The sequence below is a fragment of the Rutidosis leptorrhynchoides genome, chromosome 5 (assembly GCF_046630445.1).
Source record: "Rutidosis leptorrhynchoides isolate AG116_Rl617_1_P2 chromosome 5, CSIRO_AGI_Rlap_v1, whole genome shotgun sequence".
NCBI lineage: Eukaryota > Viridiplantae > Streptophyta > Magnoliopsida > Asterales > Asteraceae > Rutidosis > Rutidosis leptorrhynchoides.
In genome coordinates this window covers 235,407,145-235,431,109 of record NC_092337.1, presented here as the reverse complement: position 1 = coordinate 235,431,109, position 23,965 = coordinate 235,407,145, and the positions used below count along the sequence as shown (strand labels likewise).

At 31.6% G+C, this 23,965-nt stretch overlaps 1 long non-coding RNA gene across 1 annotated transcript; it reads left to right on the top strand.

Moving 5' to 3' along the window:
- Window positions 1–1,027: 1,027 nt before the first annotated feature.
- Window positions 1,028–2,571, top strand: LOC139846666 (uncharacterized). Its single transcript, XR_011759139.1, has 4 exons — window positions 1,028–1,163; window positions 1,414–1,504; window positions 1,960–2,062; window positions 2,314–2,571. It is a non-coding gene; the product is annotated as an uncharacterized lncRNA (long non-coding RNA).
- The last annotated feature ends 21,394 nt before the right edge of the window (window positions 2,572–23,965 follow it).

Below are 23,965 nucleotides of genomic sequence, written 5' to 3'. Positions count from 1 at the left end.
AAAAAAGTGACGGGCGAGCAAAAAAAGGAAATTCGAGCAAAAATAAAAAACACGGACGAACAAAAAAATCATAGTCGAGCAAATTTTATTATTTTTTTTCGAATTTCAAAAATGTAGAACACATTTTTGTTCGACTATCATGTGTTCTACATTTTTTTGTTCGAATTTCAAAAATGTAGAACACATTATTGTTCGCCCGCCTTTTTTTTTGTTCGACTATCAATTTTTGTTCGCCCGCCTTTTTTTTTTCGAATTTCAAAAATGTAGAACACAATATGTGTTCGACTATCTTGTGTTCTACATTTTTTTGTTCGAATTTCAAAAATATAGAACACATTTTTGTTCGTCCACTACTTTTTTTGCTCGAATTTCAGTGTATTTTGGTGTATTTTTGAGTTCTCAGTGTTCTCACACCAAAAAAGTTCTCATTTGATCCCTCTACTATATATATATATATATATATATATATATATATATATATATATATATATATATATATATATATATATATATATATATATATATAGTCGTATAAAGCTCTGAAATGATGATGTTATCATTAACCTAATTACCCTTTAATTTTCATAATGATGATGCCATAATTATATATTAATTTAATTAAAAATAATACAAAATCTTTTTTAAAAGGAAATACTAATCTCTCCTAAATTGTAATTTTAATTTTTTAAAAAAATTTGAAAGACATTTATTATTACTAATTACTATTATTTATTCTACTCTAATATTTGGCTAAAAGTGTGATGTCATAAACAAGGCTTCTCATGGCTTAAAAAATCAAAAATAATTTAAAAAAATCTAAGGCATTACCATGATGTCATTATTATTAATCTTTTTAATTAATTAAAGTAAATAAAATTAACAAAAAAAAAAAAAAAAGGTTTTAAATTTGCCAATTTAAAATCTCCTGGTGCGAGATTCTATAACAAAAACACGTCTGTAGGTGATACCGCTTAATTTTTTTCGAGACTCAAAAATAGCACGCTTGCTTGCTTCTAGGGTTTCTCACATATTAAATCCATTTTCCTCCAAAGCCATCTACCTTCTTCGTATTTTCATCTATTCACCTACTCCATCAACGTTCATCATCTTCAATCGTCGTCATCATCATCCAAATCGCAGCAACGATTTCTTCAGTGCCATTGGTAAGCTTTTTTTCAACCAATCTCGATTTGCCCTAATTCTGTACATCATGTTCGATTTGCCCTAATTTTATCATTAGATTATTGATACAACAGATGCATGTTTGTGTAAAGAAAAAGAAGTTACCAATTTTTCAATGATACTTTGTATAGAAAGTTGTTGAATAGCATATAAAAAACTATTTTTAGGATGAATCTGTACTTCTTAGTTATGTAGGTTTCTGATTTTTATTTTTTTATATTTTATTTTTAGGGTTTGCATTAAAGATTTGGAGGTTGAAGTCTGAACTGAATTTGGTTATGAGAAGAAGATACCAAATTTTGCTCTCAAGATGAGTTTTGAGGTATGTGTTGAACCAATTCAAACCATTTATGAGTACAAAGTCATTTCGTCAAAATAATATCGCCGGCCGTCTTTCCATCTTTTTTCAGAAATATTGGGTTTGCTTGCTTTGTTTTTCATATGTGATTAATAGGGTTCATCTATTTCACCTGATTCTTTCTTAATCAAGGTTGGTATTTCAAGTAATTTTTCTTAATGTTTTGTACGGATATTATTTTTCTCTTATAGTATCATAAGTAATACATTATAACGATTATAAACTTTTTGTGTTTTTCTTTGATATTGCGATTTTGTATCACATGATGTCTCAGAAGGTTGTTTTAGAAGATGATTAAGGTTTCTAGGATCAAATACAAGTATCACTTTAATTGAATTCAAGCTTATGATTGAACGCACTCCAACTGTTTGTCAAAATGTCTATTATAGTGGTTGATTTGTGTTTATTTTTTTCTGCAGAAGAGAATAACAAATCTCGGGAGCTGACCGTCAATGTATGATTTTGAATGTAATTGATCAAAATTTAAATAAACAAGCTCAACCTCGTGTGGCCACTAACACAGTAAGTTTATCTTTCTTTTTGTTTATTATTGTTACTAAAGTAACTAGGAAAGTAACAGTATGTAATTTTTGGAATACTTTTTGTATATTCAGATTCAGACTAAATTTTTATAACATATTCAAAAAGCATCCATTGATTGATCATATATTTGAATTAATATGAAAATTAATTAGTTTGATCAATTTGAGGTGACAATTAGCTTATTCTGCAAAACGTGTGTTTGATTGAAATAAGCCATGGAACTATTACAGTGGTTGAATTGAAAATGGCTGAGCACAAATCTCTTAAGGAATCTAAACGGCCTAAGAAAGTAGTTCTTGATGTCTTTAAGCTGATGGTAACAAAATCAAGATGTGGCAAAATGAATGGAGTCAGATCACTTATGAGGTTAGTTGCACACAGTCATTGTAGGTGCTTAAAGTTTTAAATTAATTGACCAATGTAACTATTGTTTTAACTTTTAAGTAATAGTATGAACTTTTGTCTTAAATTTGAATAATTATTCCGCCCATCCATCCTAATTATAATTACTTTGATTAGTATATTTGATATTTACATATGTTTATTCTCAAGTATTATTAGTTAGATTTGCATAATATCATTAACTATGTAGAATACTAAAGTATTTTTGCATTTTGTTTTGAGTTTAGCAAGTTGGTTGAAGTAAGAATTTCATTTGTCCTCATTTATGAAAGATATATTTATATTTTGGTTGTCACTTGGAGTGTTGCAATAAAAGTGTTCTGACGATGCACACTTATGTAATGTATGGAAATATCCAAAGCACATATGCTATAATGCATTAGAGAGATATTTGGCATTTGATCCTCCTCAATTCTCCTTTGCTCCTCCACGATACCTTTTAGTTAACTACGGTCTCTGCCACCCTCCATCACCATAAAAGGTAAATGTTTCCTTAGTTTCTTTTACGTTTTCTACTTTCCTGTTTAATGGTGTTGGCTTTTTAATTTTTGTTTGATCTTCATGGTGCTTCTTAATTTGTAATTGTAATGGGGGAGGTTGTCAAAATGAAAAACAAGAAACTGCCATGACAATTGGCGCAATTTAGAAAATATCTGACATTTTCTTCAATAATAAGCTTCATATATCTTGGAACTTTTATAATCATCTAATGGAGCAGGTTACTACTTATGTCAATTTTTTCTCTTTTTGTTGATAGGGTTTTTTTTTTTTTTTTTTTTTTTTTTTTTTTATCATTGCTTCATAATCTCAAATGATCTATCATAAGCATTTGAAGAAAGTTCATGAAATGTGCTCGATGATATGTCTTACAAGAATTTAAATCACGGTACTTAAATTTCAAGTTGGATGTTGTAAATTTTTTGATCTTAGGTTGTGTATTTAGGATTTAACTTATTGTAATGAGTTACATTTAAATAGAGTTATTGTAATTAAATTTTAGTTAATTGCTCGCAATATTGTTGTTAGTTGAAAACTGATAATATTTGTTGAAATTTGTTGATGTTCTATAGTTTCCTAATTGAGTGCTTAGTGTCTCTTTATACATACTCCTTTTCATGTTCATGTATAACAAAATCTTCATGTTTTAGATATACTATGTGATTATGAAGTGTTAATTCTTTGTTAAAATTGATAGTTTGAAAGTTAATATTAGTTCGACATCTGCAAAGTCTAACTGCAATCTTGAAGCAGTGTGGGATAAGAGTGTAATATGAAGCTTTAAGAAGTATTTTAGAAGACATGTGTGACGACTCGGAAATTTCCGACTAAATTTAAACTTTATCTTTATATTATTCTGACATGATAAGCAATGTTTGTTAAGTTAAATCTCAAGTATTTTAAACTATGTTTATACATTCATTTAAACCTTGACCAAATTCCAATGATTCACGAACCATTAAATGAACATATATGAATATGTATGTATATGTGTATATATTATAAATTGAAAATGTCAATAAAGTATTTAAACGTATAATGCTTTATATGAACGTATTTGTTTCAATATGATTATCGACGGAAATTAAAAAATATATATATATTAAATGATTGAATTATCAGAAACATTGAATTATGATTACAAGTCTCTGTTGAGAGGTCCACTATGATTTGAGAAAATCTATTCCTCTTAACGATATTCGGAATAATTTATAAAGCTATTTATAAATAAAAACAAAAAGTGTCATTTACGAAAGTTAGACAAAAGTTAGTGGAGAATTGGTTTCCATAATATTCTATTAATCTATTTTCAAATGTACAAAAACTTTTTCAGTTTAAAAAGAACTTTATTATTAAAACGTATATAACTTTTATAAATATTTAGAATCACTTTTGACAACTCATTACTTAACCAGTATAATAAATATAACGATATTTATATTTTATTTCATTAAATATATATAACAATTTAAATTAATATTATATATATTTATACGCGTATTATATATACATAGTTTTTATACTTTTACTATACTTTAACTTTACCTTTACTTTATTTTACTTCACTTTAATAATTCACTTTAATAATTCATACTTTAATAATTCACTTTAATAATTCATACTTTAATAATTCACTTTAATAATTCATACTTTAATAATTCACTTTAATAATTCAAAAATCTATTATAAATAGAATTCAATAGGTTTCATTATTTCATAGAAACTTGAAAATATATTTCTCTAAACTCTCTCAATCGATTATATATATATATATATATATATATATATATATATATATATATATATATATATATATATATATATATATATATATATATATATATATATATATATATATATATATATATATTTGCTCTGTATTATTTCAAGATATTACTAGTATACATAAAATATTACGACGGAGTGCTGTCCGAGTGATTTCAAAATAGTTTTTTTGAATGAGTCGAAGCTAAGGAAATTATGGGTTATAGCTATGGAGGTGATGGGTATGGTTCATGGGTATGCGCGTGAGGTTAATCTAGTGTTTATCATCTCCGTTGCGTCTACGTACTTTCCTGCAATATTGAATCTCAATATTGATACGTTCGTGAATCTGAGGCCAACCTTGCGCTTGTTAAATGACGTTATATGTATTTTTACTACGAAATACAGTATTGTGAGTTTCATTTGCTCCCTTTTATATATATTTTTGGGACTGAGAATACATGCGCTGTTTTTATAAATGTTTTACGAAATAGGCACAAGTACTAAAACTAATTCTACATGGGTTTAAACCAGAAATATACCCTTAGCTTGGTAACATTAAACTACTTGTCTATGTACGGTAGGCGCGAATCCTAAAGATAGATCTATTGGGCCTGACAAACCCCATCCTGACTATGAGATGCTTTAGTACTTCGAGGTTATTTTAAACACACCTGATCTGGTGTACTCCAGAGGGTAAAATATGAACGTTAAGGCTTGTTACCGTGTGCCTACAACTTATAGAATACTTTTATACACTTGCAAGTGTACATATATTTATAAACGGAAATCTTGTGGTCTATTAATATATTGAAATGATTGTTATGATAAACCTATGAACTCACCAACCTTTTGGTTGACACTTTAAAGCATGTTTATTCTCAGGTAATAAAGAAATCTTCCGCTGTGCATTAGCTCATTTTAAGGATATTACTTGGAGTCATTCATGACATATTTTGAAAGATGTTGCATTCGAGTCATTGAGTTCATCAAGATTATTATTAAACCAATTATAGTTGGATGTATTATGAAATGGTGTGCATGCCGTCAACTTTCGTTGTGAAGAAAGTTTGTCTTTTAAAAACGAATGCAATGTTTGTAAAATGTATCATATAGAGGTCAAATACCTCGCGATGTAATCAACTATTGTGAATCGTTTATAATGTATATGAACGGGTCCTTTCAACATGATCTTATGATGTTGTTATGTAAATATACACCATGAATGAGTTTAAATTGCCACCTTAAATGAGTTGAACTTATAATTTTGTTTTCTACTTCGATTTTTTATAAGTTTTTCTTGAAAAATCCCGTGAATTCACAGGTCTTTTCACTAGTTAAAAATATAAATACTCAACTTTGAACGAATTTTATTATTATTATTATTTACTTTTAATACAATAATTATAATTGTAATTATTATATTATTAATATTAAAATATGAATTTTTTTTACGAAATTAATTACGCTACATATGTATGCGAAAATACATGTCTCTATATATTTGTAAAAAAAACGACAAATTTTTTAGTCAAACGGGTCATTAAAATAAATGTGTAACGATCCAACCCGTTATCCAACCGATCACGCAAAAAATTTTTTTGTACAAAAGGGTGCGCGGCTCGCAACCCTTTATGTGCGCGGCGCGCACAAGGCCTGACAGCCTTTAACAACCCGTCCTAATCCTCCTGGACGAAGTCATCAACATTTGGTCCCATTGCGATGATCGACTCCAAGTAATGTCCTTTACATGAGCTAATGCACAGCGGAAGACTTAATTCGTACCTGAGAATAACATGCTTTAAAACGTCAACATAAAGTTGGTGAGATATAGGTTTGATGCTAGCAGCGTTATAACTATGGACCACAAGATTTCATATAGATAAAGATAATTATAAAAAAAAAATATTCTAAGTTGTTGAGCACTTGATAACCATACTTAACATTTAATCAACGTCGCATATTCCCTTTATTATGAAATCTTACTACACTGTACCAAGTGTAGTCACCGAAACGAAGTACTGTGCAACCGTTGAATACTGGTCGTCCAGTCCGGTTGGGGTTGTCAGGCCCGATAGATCTATCAACAGGATTCGCGTTTACAATACCTCATGTAAATATTAGTTACCAAGTTACAGGGAAGTATGCCAGTGGTACAACTCAACGTAGAATATATATTTTTAATCACTTGTGTCCATAACGTAAATCATAAAATGCATGTATTCTCATCCCGAAATATTTAGAGTTTAAAAGTGGGACTATATACTCACCATACTGTATTTTGTAGTAAAAATACATATAACATCATTTAACATGTGCAAGGTTGGCCTTCGATTCACGAACCTAAATTAATTATATATTTTTATATATTGGTTAATATCTATTTAACAATTAAGGTCAAATCTTAGTGTGCCACAATCCTAATGCTCGAGACTAATATGCAACAGTTAACAAAAATGAATTTGACTCAAAATGATTTCCAAAATTTACACATGATTAAATATCGTCATTTTATATTTTTAAGTATTTTTACAAAATTTGTTAGAGTAAATAATAATATAATTCATTTATTAATAAATAAAACTTTATATAAAAATATATTAAAATGATAAGTTAATATTTTATAATAATAATAATATTTCCATAAAAAAATAATACTTTTAATAAAAATGATAATTTTAATGTTAATGATAATAATTTGATAATTTTAATAATAATAACGATCAAAATAATAATTTGATAGTTTTTGATAAAAATATTAATTATTTTTAATTATTAATAATAATAATCATAATAACAATAATGATAATAATCAAATAATAATAACGATGATTTTAACGACGTCGTAATAATAAAAATAATCATTTTAATAATTAATACAAAAATTCAATTGACTATAACTTCTAATCCGTCCGTCGAATCCGTCCGTCGAATCCATTCGATATCTAAATGAAAAGTTTATAGTTTTTCGCCACCTTTCCAAGAACATGCATATCATATACCTTATCTCAACCACAGGAGTAACTAATTCAGATTCTACCCTAAAACATATTTTGACAAAATTTAAACATACCAGCATGCATGATCCTAAATTCTCGAGCACTAGTCAGGGATACACTAATAATATATAAAAGTTAAGTTTTGAGTGCTCACGTATCAATATTGAGATTCAATATTGCAGGAAAGTATATAGATGCAACGAAGATGATAAACACTAGTTTGACTCACGAGCAAAACCCCCGAACATTACCCATAACCTCCATAGCTATAACCCATAATCTAGCTCAATCACTCCCACACATGAAACCATTTTTGAAAACATTTGGGCAGAACCCCGTCGTAGTATTTTATGTATAATACTAATAATTTTTCTCAAAATAATACTAATACTAGTAATATTAGGATTAATATTAATAATCTTGATAATCTTAATTAATAATAATAATAAAAATATTTTTAATTTATTTATTTATGTAAGTATACGGAGTAATATAAGAAAGAAGAAGTAGGAAAAAAAAAAGTGTGAAAGTAAGAGGCCAGATCCAGCGAATTTATGCTGTCCACTTTTTAGGTCGGCAAACATTACGCGTTTCGCGTAGATGGGTACGTGATCCGCGTAAGGTATATTCACGAAAGTTGTAGATTTTTGAGTTACGGTCGTCTGGACACCAGGATCACCCTTTTTCGAGTCAGTATGAATTAGTTATGATTTTTCTCGTGCAAGTGCGCAGGTTTAGTGATTCCCAACATTTTAACTTACAATCTGTGATGAAATGTTGTAGTCTTTTGGTGCTCATTAGAAATCTTTATTTTATCTTTATTTTTTTTATATCATTGAAAATCCATAAAAATATTTTATAATCAAATTCTATTATATCAAAAAAATGTGTTCGTACTAAATTGAATATAATTTAGTTTTTTCAGGATTAGTTATATTCAAAATCATTCTTTTAAAGGTTTCATCTATATCGTAAAACGTTTTCAATATTAAGAAAACTAAATAATTAACCTATCAAGTGACACAAGTCAATCATTGCAAGGTTCGCTTTTGATAATTAAACAAGACTCTCCGCTAACCTCTGTCTAATCCTCAATAATAACACTTTTGTTCTTACACGGAATCACTTTACCAAATATTCCGAATACCGTTAAAAGTAAGGGTTTCCTAATTCAAAGTGGACCTTATGACAAAGACTCATAATCCTAACTCAATGTATCTGATAATTCAATCGAATAATATTATCTTTTAATCACATTGATAACTATAATAAACTTATAGTGAAATAAAATACGTTTATGTACAGTATTATATATAATACACATGATTGTTCGTGAATCCTCAGATATGGTCAAATGGTAACGAATTTCATGAATATAGATTTCAAGGTTTTCGAGACTCAATATTACAGATTTTGCTTATCGTGTCGGATACATATAAAGATTAAGGTTTAAATTTGGTTGGAAATTTCCGGGTCATTACAGTACCTACCCGTTAAAGAAATTTCGTCCCCGAAATTTGATAGAGGTCGTCATAGATAACAATAAGAATGTTTTCATGACGATTATGAGGTGATAATGGAGTTTTATCATTATTGAGAGATATTGATAAAACGATTCAATCATGTGAAGCGTACGAGTGAAGCTATCACAAAAGAATGAAATGAGTAAATATATATTCGTTTCAACCGATGACGTAGTTACCATTGATTTCCGGAATTCATGGGATTTAAAGAAAATCTTACGTAATAAGATTTGGTTCTTCGGCGATTTAGGTAATCGGGATCTTCTTTGATTAAATAAAATAATCTGTTTCGATTGCTCTGTCGGATAGTTTACTATAAATCTACCCCCTTTGTTTCCTTATTCCATATCTCACATCCTATTCTTCCCCCTTAGTTCATACTTTAAAGCGTTCGTTAATATGCTCCATCCAGTACTGATTCTTGATATACTCTTAACTTTTATATCTGTCATTCTTCTTTTTCATCTACCACCAGAAGAATCTATTTACTTACTATACTCTTGTATTTATAGTGTTTCTAGTTCTCCCGTGTCTCTATATTGCTATCTGTATCGATATACACGGTTTGAAATTTCAGGGTTATCATCGGGCTTCTTATTTTCTTTTCTATTCAAGGGTTATATACTTTTGTCTCCCCTTTCCTACTTCGAGTCAAGCGAGTAATGGTCCAGAATTCGTAGGTATGAAATTTGGAATGAACATAGCTAATACTCTAAGAAAGAAATGGTAATGGAACGATTTTGATTTGTCAAATTACCAGAATATCCTGGAAAAGACCGAGTCATCAAGAAAAATATTTTCTTGATATGTTTAGAGATTAGATAGAATGTAAGAGTCGTGTAAATGGCACATGATGATGGTAATGTGAATCATCACATTCCATTAGAAACTCAACATGACTTACTGTAATATAATGACGTTGATCAAGTATCATTATATTATACTAATTCATGCATCAGTTCCCAACACTACTTCAAAACATTCATACTTCAATTTCGAAGGTTTCAGATTTTAGAAACTGACATAGTTTCTTTTATGTTGTAACACAGATATTACGGAGAGAGAATTGATTTCAGGTAAGAACGTTTATGAAAATATCTTCAGAAATATCAAGGATATTTATAATGTAAGATACGATAATATCTTTGAATATCTAAGATCAAAGGATGATAGAGACTATTGTCCGCAAGGGTTTAGAGTAAGGAACTAGATCTTCGCTAAAGACTTCAACAGGCCTCGAATTATTTGAATTCTTTGAAGTCAAACTTATTCTTTATGATTTGTCCACTGCTGCCTTCATAGTTTTGCATAATCCGCTTTTCAGTACTAAATTTTTCTATTTAGTGTTTCCAATACTCCATTCTTTATCATCAACTTTTGGCCATTAAGACCATCTACAACATGCTGCTTCGTCATCATTTTCAAAGTTAACGGATCTGGGTCATCGGTTATCAAACCAAGGTGGTTTCAAGAGAATTGTGTTTTAGATGATTAAACGCTGATGGTAATATGGTGGAATATAAAAGGTTCTCCGGTAACAATGAGGAAAACTAATCGTATATATCAAAGTTATGATAAGACTTATTCGAGTGGAAGGTCGAAGTTGCTCTGCTGGAGCTGTGACAAAATTGGCTAATTTGAAAAGGAATCGTAAGGTGGTTTTTGCTAATGATTGATAAAGAATTCGACGCGGTACGTGTTAAACTATGACTTTGAGTTCAAGAGTTTTTCAGGTGCATAACTATATGCATAAATCTTTTCTTCCGTAGGTGAAGTGCGGCTGGTTCATCCTCCCGATCAAGGTGTTTTTCAAAAATCATGAAAGATTTGAACGCGAATTGTAACTGTCGAGGTACAAATGAGGGTTAAGATGAAATCAAGTGGCAAACTTGAAGAATTATTTAGTTTCATATGTTATAATCAATATTTTAATTCATTTTAATTGTCCAAAGTTAGCAGTCCAATAGTCCGATTGTCCAATGGTCCAATAAATTCATATATAAATTTAATATATAATATTCGAATTAATTAATACGTATCGTGACCCGTGTACCGGTCTCAGTATTGATCACAACTCAAACCATATATATATATTTTGGAATCAACTCCAACCCTGTATAGCCAACTCCAACATTCACATATAGAGTGTCTACGGTTGTTCCGAAATATATATATAGATGGGTCGATATGATAGATCGAAACCTTGTATACGTGTCCCGTTATTTATAGTGCGTAAAATAAATAAATATATATCATGACCCGTGTACAACGTATTGTCTCAGAATTAATCCGACGTATTGTGAACATGTGTCCCGATTTAAAGTGCGTAAAAGTAAATAACAGAAATTAAATGACAATAAATTATATTACGATAAATAAAATGTAATACGGAATTAACAGTTAGCTAGGAACAGTTAGCTAGGAAGAGTTAGAGTGGATCCTTAACAAAATTCTTTATAATTAATTTGTTTGTTTCTAACAAATTTTATTATGTCCAATGTTTTCTTCATTATGCCACTTGTTGAATTTTGATAGATCAAAATCCAAATATGAAATTTGTCTGGAAATGGTTATTCTGTGGTGAACGGATACGTATATTGATAATTGTAAGTAGGATAGTGAATGATCGTTGAATCAGATTCGAAGAATGTACAGTGTAACTTATTAATGTGAAATCTAAATATTCCTCGGGTACTACCTACCCGTTAAAATATTTTCATCATTAATAGTTTGTACGATCGAATTTTTAATTACAATCTTTATGAAAATATACTTACATATATATTTTCTTCTGATGTAATATAGATTTAATGAGTTGATATGATATTAATCTCATTTAATTTACCGTTAGAACGAGAATATATAATCTCTAAAACATTAAAGATTACATAATCTTCATGTCGAACGAAGGTAATTGATGTAGAACGATTCGTAGAACGATGATTATACTCGAGGTACAGAATGAGATGGTGAGGCATGGATTGTTGAAACTTGGGTTATTGGTGGTACTGGTACCGTTGGTGCTGAAGCTGGTGATGTTACTAGTGCTGGTGATACTGCTGGTGCTTGCAAATTGTGTACCATGCTCTCTAAAGTTAATACTCCAGCTCGAAGTTCTCTAACTTCTTCTACTAACCCTGGTTGGTTATCAGTGTGAGGTAAAGGTCGGATATCTTCTCTAGTTCCGTTAATGGTAGTCTCAAGACGAAAAATTCTTGCAAAAAGTTTATAAACGGTGTTGCGAACGGGTTCGCCGGTTAGCGGGTCAAGTACTCCAAGGTTAGGTGGTAGATTCGGTTCATGATATGGAGTACCTTCTTCCCTTCTCCATAGGGTGAGTATGTCGCGAACCCACCCTCATTTTATCCAGTAATCATGGCAGTTGATTGGTTGGTGTGCTCCTGTCACGCTGTCTTCGGAGTCGGAGGAACGTGGTCGGTTTGTAGAGGCCATCTCACGCGATCACAGAAAAGATTTTTGATATGAAGAGTTAGTGATAGCAATTGATAGTTGGATGTATTCTCAACACATAATATGCATAGATATATATAGTACCAGGATCCCTTAAATTACGGAGAAAATTACATGAGATATCAAACAAGGTCTACAGTAACAGATACGTTAAGATATGAATTGTCAGATACGTTAAGATATAAATTTTGTCTATACACTATTTATGCAGTCAATGCAGTAAAACGTGTCTAGACTAAGAATAATGAGCAGGTAATTTCCTAAGGATGATAAGCAGATGATTTCCGACAAAAATGATAAGCAAAACTTTTGACATGCAGACACGGTCGAAGTCCAGACTCACTAATGCATCCTAACGACTATTAGTTAGACACACTAATGCAAGACCTGGTTCGCTAAGACCACCGCTCTGATACCAACTTTAACAACCCGTCCTAATCCTCCTGGACGAAGTCATCAACATTTGGTCCCATTGCGATGATCGACTCCAAGTAATGTCCTTTACATGAGCTAATGCACAGCGGAAGACTTAATTCGTACCTGAGAATAACATGCTTTAAAACGTCAACATAAAGTTGGTGAGATATAGGTTTGATGCTAGCAGCGTTATAACTATGGACCACAAGATTTCATATAGATAAAGATAATTATAAAAAAAAAAATATATTCTAAGTTGTTGAGCACTTGATAACCATACTTAACATTTAATCAACGTCGCATATTCCCTTTATTATGAAATCTTACTACACTGTACCAAGTGTAGTCACCGAAACGAAGTACTGTGCAACCGTTGAATACTGGTCGTCCAGTCCGGTTGGGGTTGTCAGGCCCGATAGATCTATCAACAGGATTCGCGTTTACAATACCTCATGTAAATATTAGTTACCAAGTTACAGGAAAGTATGCCAGTGGTACAACTCAACGTAGAATATATATTTTTAATCACTTGTGTCCATAACGTAAATCATAAAATGCATGTATTCTCATCCCGAAATATTTAGAGTTTAAAAGTGGGACTATATACTCACCATACTGTATTTTGTAGTAAAAATACATATAACATCATTTAACATGTGCAAGGTTGGCCTTCGATTCACGAACCTAAATTAATTATATATTTTTATATATTGGTTAATATCTATTTAACAATTAAGGTCAAATCTTAGTGTGCCACAATCCTAATGCTCGAGACTAATATGCAACAGTTAACAAAAATGAATTTGACTCAAAATGATTTCCAAAATTTACACATGATTAAATATCGTCATTTTATATTTTTAAGTATTTTTACAAAATTTGTTAGAGTAAATAATAATATAATTCATTTATTAATAAATAAAACTTTATATAAAAATATATTAAAATGATAAGTTAATATTTTATAATAATAATAATATTTCCATAAAAAAATAATACTTTTAATAAAAATGATAATTTTAATGTTAATGATAATAATTTGATAATTTTAATAATAATAACGATCAAAATAATAATTTGATAGTTTTTGATAAAAATATTAATTATTTTTAATTATTAATAATAATAATCATAATAACAATAATGATAATAATCAAATAATAATAACGATGATTTTAACGACGTCGTAATAATAAAAATAATCATTTTAATAATTAATACAAAAATTCAATTGACTATAACTTCTAATCCGTCCGTCGAATCCATTCGATATCTAAATGAAAAGTTTATAGTTTTTCGTCACCTTTCCAAGAACATGCATATCATATACCTTATCTCAACCACAGGAGTAACTAATTCAGATTCTACCCTAAAACATATTTTGACAAAATTTAAACATACCAGCATGCATGATCCTAAATTCTCGAGCACTAGTCAGGGATACACTAATAATATATAAAAGTTAAGTTTTGAGTGCTCACGTATCAATATTGAGATTCAATATTGCAGGAAAGTATATAGATGCAACGGAGATGATAAACACTAGTTTGACTCACGAGCAAAACCCCTGAACATTACCCATAACCTCCATAGCTATAACCCATAATCTAGCTCAATCACTCCCACTCATGAAACCATTTTTGAAAACATTTGGGCAGAACCCCGTCGTAGTATTTTATGTATAATACTAATAATTTTTCTCAAAATAATACTAATACTAGTAATATTAGGATTAATATTAATAATCTTGATAATCTTAATTAATAATAATAATTAAAATATTCTTAATTTATTTATTTATGTAAGTATACGGAGTAATATAAGAAAGAAGAAGTAGGAAAAAAAAAAGTGTGAAAGTAAGAGGCCAGATCCAGCGAATTTATGCTGTCCACTTTTTAGGTCGGCAAACATTACGCGTTTCGCGTAGATGGGTACGTGATCCGCGTAAGATATATTCACGAAAGTTGTAGATTTTTGAGTTACGCTCGTCTGGACACCAGGATCACCCTTTTTCGAGTCAGTATGAATTAGTTATGATTTTTCTCGTGCAAGTGCGCAGGTTTAGTGATTCCCAACATTTTAACTTACAATCTGTGATGAAATGTTGTAGTCTTTTGGTGCTCATTAGAAATCTTTATTTTTTTTATATCATTGAAAATCCATAAAAATATTTTATAATCAAATTCTATTATATCAAAAAAAAATGTGTTCGTACTAAATTGAATATAATTTAGTTTTTTCAGGATTAGTTATATTCAAAATCATTCTTTTAAAGGTTTCATCTATATCGTAAAACATTTTCAATATTAAGAAAACTAAATAATTAACCTATCAAGTGACACAAGTCAATCATTGCAAGGTTCGCTTTTGATAATTAAACAAGACTCTCCGCTAACCTCTGTCTAATCCTCAATAATAACACTTTTGTTCTTACACGGAATCACTTTACCAAATATTCCGAATACCGTTAAAAGTAAGGGTTTCCTAATTCAAAGTGGACCTTATGACAAAGACTCATAATCCTAACTCAATGTATCTGATAATTCAATCGAATAATATTATCTTTTAATCACATTGATAACTATAATAAACTTATAGTGAAATAAAATACGTTTATGTACAGTATTATATATAATACACATGCTTGTTCGTGAATCCTCAGACATGGTCAAATGGTAACGAATTTCATGAATATAGATTTCAAGGTTTTCGAGACTCAATATTACAGATTTTGCTTATCGTGTCGGATACATATAAAGATTAAGGTTTAAATTTGGTTGGAAATTTCCGGGTCATTACACAGCCTCTGTCCGAATTTTCCAAATTTTGATTAAAGATCTCCCACTTCCCGACACTTTTAGGCGAAACGCTTTTCACAACACATTATAATAGTTAAAACTAACACGTTCCAATAATAAAACGAGTTTTATGACACCGGGCCCACATATGCCCAAATTACCATTTAAGTACAAAATACAAGTTTCAACCCAATCTACATTTAGACGAGTTAGGACTCTATAACCCAACCCGATACCAATAGCATAATCCCGGGGACTACCAAATCCCCAATCCGCATCCGTATATCCAAAAGCTACCCCATCGAGCCCAAGTGCTCCTACGCAACTAGTCTAACAACTAGCTAGCTTCATAACACAATACCTGTAAAAAGGTAAACAACGAGAGGGGTAAGCATAAAGCTTAGTGAATGCAATACTTATACATATACATATATAATATACCTACTTACAAACACTTACACACACCACATATTTGCTAGCAATTTAATTAGCATACTAACTCCAAGCATAAAGCTAATAACCTCCAATACCGCAACTAGCAATAATCGATAGCATATACTCCAAACAATATATTATGCTATACAACAACACATACACAACTATATGGTTAATCATACTCGCGTCATGGTGCTACTGGCTCCGTGGTTCACACCATACGTAATGCTATGACGCTACCGGCTCCGTAGTTCACGTCACTATGCTTTTGAGTCATACTCCTTTATAGTGCTACCGGCTCTGTGGTTCACACTTTGGTGTTACCGGCTCCGTGGTTTACACCTCATTTTATAGTGCTACCGGCTCCGTGGTTCACATTTTGATGCTACCGGCTCTGTGGTTCTCATCACAACTTGAGTCATACTCTTTTATAGTGCTACCGGCTCTGTGGTTCACACTTTGGTGTTACCGGCTCCGTGGTTCACACCTAATTTTATAGTGCTACCGGCTCCATGGTTCACACTTTAACGATTCGTGCTATAGTGCTACCGGGTCCGTGGTTTACACTACAACACACGTACCATGATGCTACCGGCTCCGTGGTTCACATCATAACACACTCGCACATACTATGGCACTACCGGCTCCGTGGTTCATACCATAGCCCACAAATAAATACACTATATACATACATGCATAATTATCCCACTCACCTCGAAATACCCGCACAAGTCATGTATGTAAATCGCCTCCAAACGCAACCGAGCAAACCTTTTACCTATAATATGCATATAGATATACACACAATCAACATACATTCTCTACAAGAGAATTCGAATCCAACACCATTAACCAAGTGTTTCCATCTAACACGACGACCCGCCCATTTAGACACCTAAAATGGACTTCACCAATTACCACTACGGGTGGTAATTTCGACCCATTCAAACAAGTATAATTCAACCTAAATTATACTTGATGCCAATTAAACCAAATCGCTTCCCATGATTACTTTCATTCGAAAACGCCACTTAATACTTAACAAAAGCGTTTAACATTCATTTGACCAAAACTAGCGTCATTACCAATTTTGACCCATCAAAGTTAACCCATTTTGACACAAGTCCCAAAACATCTTTAATCACTAACGGCTAGTGATTAACTTTCCAAAACACCATTTAACACTTGAATCAAACATTCGTATACTTGGTTCATCAAATCTTGACTCATAACTTAGTTTGACACCAAATCAAGGTTAACACCCATTATGTCATACAAACATGTTCTTATGAACATCTAAACACTAATACACTTACAATCTAGTGATTTAAAACCCAAACCATGACCAAATTCTTCCTTAAACCCTAAACCCACAATAATCGGGTTTACTTACACAATACATATAGCAAAACCCCCAAATTCATGAGAAATGGGGTTTAGAACCCTAACAAGCTCAAACCCTAAACATGAACAAGAATCTTAATAATTAAATTCGGAGTTAGAGCTTACCAACACTACCAAAACATAGCCATGAACGAGATGAACAACTTTAATACTCGAGCTTTTGATCGATTCAAGCTTCTTCTTCTTCAAAACCCCAAATCTCTCTCTAGAACCCTCTCTCTCTCTCTAAGAATGGATGAGAGTGTTTAGTGGATATGAAAATGATCCAAAACTAGATCCAATTCTGGTGTTAAGGTTACAGATCCGACCTCAAGTGAAAAGACACAAGTGCCCTTCATTTAACTCTAATTAACAGAAAACTGTCGCCAGGCACCCATACCTTTGCGCGGCACACACAAGGCTCAGCACAGTCTGTCACTTTTTAAACTTACAATATGCTTCAAACACTTTATGTACACTATTTATACTCTATGTACAATAAATATTTGGGTCTTACAACTCTCCCCCACTTAAATTCGATCACGTCCTCGTGATCCGTACCAATACTAGAAGTTAAGCACTTCCCCCTTGAACATTCTCGCCTCCAAATGCGGAGTCACACATGTAGTAATCACGCATCCGACTTCTTGCTTCGTACACTAACGCATCATATATTACAACGAGAAAGGGTAATCACCCCTCGAGATACAACAACCGCAACCGTTTGCTCCTACACCGAGTATCCAACTCGTACAATACTTTTCACAATCAAACCAAAAGTAGTGCAATTCACCGACAATCATCGTCGTCACTCCTCGCGATCCTACGAAACACAATCAAGCCCGACATCCATAACATCCTCCGTAAATTCTAAGATCTCACCACACGCTAATAATCACTAGCGTGCACTACCGCAACAAGCGATATCTCATAGACTCGAAGTCCAAAATTTCCACTTAGGAAAATACGAAAAACACCACATATCTCTTCAAGTACTCTCGGCTAAAATTCGCAACAAGCTACATCAATAATCGCATCACCCAACGTGATCTACTAAAATCCACTACGTCGTGAACTATGACTTGCATCAATCCAAATTGAGAAGGATTCATGCTTCCTTAAAACTCCGTACTCCATTGGTTCATAAACGTACTACTCAACTGATCATTCCTGAATATTCTCTAGACCAAGAACCAACTTCCTCAGGCTCCATACCAGATCATTCCTTCAACGAAGAAATTTTAATAACCCCAAAATAACACTTTAGAAGCACCACTTTCCCACCGATTGAAATGTCCCGTTCATATTGATTATAAACGTTCCATATTAATTGATTTCGTTGCGAGGTTTTGACCTCTATATGAGACGTTTTTCAAAGACTGCATTCATTTTTAAAACAATCATAACCTTTATTTTATCTATAAAGGTTTAAAAAGCATTACGTAGATTATCAAATAATGATAATCTAAAATATACCGTTTACACACGACCATTACATAATGGTTTACAATAAGAATATATTACATCAAAAATAAGTTTCTTGAATGCAGTTTTACATAATATCATACAAGCATGGACTCCAAATCTTGTCCTTATTTTAGTATGCAATAACGGAAGCTCTTAGTATTCACCTGAGAATAAACATGATTTAAACATCAATAAAAATGTTGGTGAGTTATAGGTTTAACCTATATATATCAAATCGTAACAATAGACCACAAGATTTCATATTTCAATACACATCCCATACATAGAGATAAAAATCATTCATATGGTGAACACCTGGTAACCGACATTAACAAGATGCATATATAAGAATATCCCCATCATTCCGGGACACCCTTCGGATATGATATAAATTTCAAAGTACTAAAGCATCCGGTACTTTGGATGGGGTTTGTTAAGCCCAATAGATCTATATTTAGGATTCGCGTCAATTAGGGTGTCTGTTCCCTAATTCTTAGATTACCAGACTTAATAAAAAGGGGCATATTCGATTTTGATAATTCAACCATAGAATGTAGTTTCACGTACTTGTGTCTATTTTTTAAATCATTTATAAAACCTGCATGTATTCTCATCCTAAAAATATTAGATTTTAAAAGTGGGACTATAACTCACTTTCACAGATTTTTACTTCGTCGGGAAGTAAGACTTGGCCACTGGTCGATTCACGAACCTATAACAAATATGTACATATATATCAAAGTATGTTCAAAATATATTTACAACATTTTTAATACATTTTACTGTTTTAAGTTTATTAAGTCAGCTGTCCTTGTTAGTAACTTACAACTAGTTGTCCATAATTAGATGTACAGAAATAAATCGATATATATTATCTTGAATCAATCCACGACCCAGTGTATACACGTCTCAGGCTAGATCACAACTCAAAGTATATATATTTTTGGAATCAACCTCAACCCTGTATAGCTAACTCCAACATTACTGCATATAGAGTGTCTATAGTTGTTCCAAATAATATATGTACATGGGTCGATATGATATGTCAAAACATTTGCATACGTGTCTATGGTATCCCAAGATTACATAATATATTAGAATACATGTATAATACAATATAAGTTAGCTAGGATATGATTTGTATAGATTTGTTAAACATTTCCCGTAGCTAAAAAGATCAAAAATATCCAATCTTGTTTTACCCATAACTTCTTCATTTTAAATTCTTTTTGAGTGAATCAAATTGTTATGGTTTCATATTGAACTCTAATTTAAGAATCTAAACAGAAAAATTATAGGTTTATAGTCAGAAATTTAAGTTACATGTCAATTATTAAAGAAGTAGTCATTTCCGTCGAAAAAACGACATCTTGATGACCATTTTGGAAAACATATTTTCACTTTGAGTTTAACCATAATTTTTGGATATAGTTTCATGTTTATAAGAAAAATCATTTTCTCAGAAGAAGAACTTTTAAATCAAAGTTTATCATAGTTTTTAATTAACTAACCCAAAACAGCCCGCGGTGTTACTACGACGGCGTATATCCGGTTTTACGGTGTTTTTCGTGTTTTCAGGTTTTAAATCATTAAGTTAGCATATCATATAGATATAGAACATGTGTTTAGTTGATTTTAAAAGTCAAGTTAGAAGGATTAACTTTTATTTGCGAACAAGTTTAGAATTAACTAAACTATGTTCTAGTGATTTCAAGTTTAAACCTTCGAATAAGATAGCTTTTTATGTATGAATCGAATGATGTTATGAACATCATTACTACCTCAAGTTTTCTGGATAAAACTACTAGAAATGAGAAAAATGGATCTAGCTTCAAAGGATCCTTGGATGGCTTGAAAGTTCTTGAAGCAGAATCATGACACGAAAACAAGTTCAAGAAAGATTTCCACTCAAAATAAGATTGTTATAGTTATAGAAATTGTATCAAAGTTTGAATATGAGTATTACCTTGTATTAGAAAGATATCTTACTATAAATAAGAAAGATTTCTTGAAGTTGGATGATCACTTTACAAGATTGGAAGTAAGCTAGCAAACTTGGAAGTATTCTTGATTTTATGAAACTAGAACTTATAGAATTTATGAAGAACACTTAGAACTTGAAGATAGAACTTGAGAGAGATCACTTAGATGAAGAAAATTGAAGAATTAAAGTGTTTTTAGGTGTTTTTGGTCATTGGTATATGGATTAGATATAAAGGATGTGTAATTTTGTTTTCATGTAAATAAGTCATGAATGATTACTCATATTTTTGTAATTTTATGAGATATTTCATGCTAGTTGCCAAATTATGGTTCCCAAATGTGTTAGGTGACTCAAATGGGCTGCTAAGAGTTAATCATTGGAGTGTATATACCAATAGTACATACATCTAAAAGCTGTGTATTGTACGAGTACGAATACAGGTGCATACCAGTAGAATTGTTGATGAAACTGAACGAGGATGTAATTGTAAGCATTTTTTATTAAGTAGAAGTATTTTGATAAGTGTCTTGAAGTCTTTCAAAAGTGTATGAATACATATTAAAACACTACATGTATATACATTTTAACTGAGTCGTTAAGTCATCGTTAGTCGTTACATGTAAATGTTGATTTGAAACCTTTAAGTTAACGATCTTGTTAAATATTGTTAACCCAATGTTTATTATATCTAATGAGATGTTAAATTATTATATTATCATGATATTATGATATATTAATATATCTTAATATGATATATATACATTTAAATGTTGTTACAACGATAATCGTTACATATATGTCTCGTTTCGAAATCATTAAGTTAGTAGTCTTGTTTTTACATATGTAGTTCATTGTTAACACACTTAATGATATATTTAAATATCATTTTATCATGTTAAATATAGTGTATCAATATCTTAATATGATACATATGTATTTAGTAGACGTTATCATAACGATAATCGTTATATATATCATTTCGAGTTTCTTAACTTAGTAATCTCATTTCTTATGTATATCACACATTGTTAATATACTTAGTGAGATACTTACTCATCATAATCTCATGTCAATCATATATATATATGTCTATATATACCACAACATGTAGTTTTTAAAATTTGTAACGTTCGTGAATCGCCGGTCAACTTGGGTGATCAATTGTCTATATGAAACTTATTTCATTTAATCAAGTCTTAACAAGTTTGATTGCTTAACACGTTGGAAATATTTAGTAATGTAAATATCAATCTCAATTAATATATATAAACATGCAAAAGTTCGGGTCACTACAGTACCTACCCGTTAAATAAATTTCGTCCCGAAATTTTAAGCTGTTGAAGGTGTTGACGAATCTTCTGGAAATAGATGCGGATATTTCTTCTTCATCTGATCTTCTCATTCCCAGGTGAACTCGGGTCCTCTACGAGCATTCCATCGAACCTTAACAATTGGTATCTTGTTTTGCTTAAGTCTCTTAACCTCACGATCCATTATTTCGACGGGTTCTTCAATGAATTGAAGTTTTTCATTGATTTGGATTTCGTCCAATAGAATAGTGAGATCTTCTTTAGCAAAACATTTCTTCAAATTCGAGACGTGGAAAGTGTTATGTACAGCCGCGAGTTGTTGAGGTAGCTCCAGTTGGTAAGCTACTGGTCCGACACGATCTATAATCTTGAATGGTCCAATGTACCTTGGATTTAGTTTCCCCCGTTTACCAAATCGAACAACGCCTTTCCAAGGTGAAACCTTAAGCATGACCATTTATCCAATTTCAAACTCTATATCTTTTCTTTTACTATCCGCGTAGCTCTTTTGTCGACTCTGGGCGGTTTTCAATCGTTGTTGAATTTGGATGATTTTCTCGGTAGTTTTCTTGTATTATGTCCGGACCCGTAATCTGTCTATCCCCCACTTCATTCCAACAAATCGGAGACCTGCACTTTATACCATAAAGTGCCTTAAACGGCGCCATCTCAATACTAGAATGATAACTGTTGTTGTAGGAAAATTCTGCTAACGGTAGGTGTCGATCCCAACTGTTTCCGAAATCAATAACACATGCTCGTAGCATGTCTTCAAGCGTTTGTATCTTCCTTTCACTCTGCCCATCAGTTTGTGGATGATAGGCAGTACTCATGTCTAGACGAGTCCCCAATGCTTGTTGCAACGTCTGCCAGAACCTTGAAACAAATCTACCGTCCCTATCAGAGATAATAGAGACGGGTATTCCATGTCTGGAGACAACCTTCTTCAAATACAATCGCGCCAACTTCTCCATTTTGTCATCTTCTCTCATTGGCAGGAAGTGTGCTGACTTGGTGAGATGATCAATTATTACCCAAATAGTATCATAACCACTTGCAGTCCTTGGCAATTTAGTAATGAAATCTATGGTAATGTTTTCCCATTTCCATTCCGGGATTTTAGGTTGTTGTAGTAGACCTGATGGTTTCTGATGTTCAGCTTTGACCTTAGAACACGTCAAACATTCTCCTACATATTTAGCAATATCGGCTTTCATACCCGGCCACCAAAAGTGTTTCTTGAGATCCTTATACATCTTCCCCGCTCCGGGATGTATTGAATATCTGGTTTTATGTGCTTCTTTAAGTACCATTTCTCTTACATCTCCAAACCTTGGTACCCAAATTCTATCAGCCCTATATCGGGTTTCGTCTTCCCGAATATTAATATGTTTCTCTGATCCTTTAGGTATCTCATTCTTCAACTTTCCT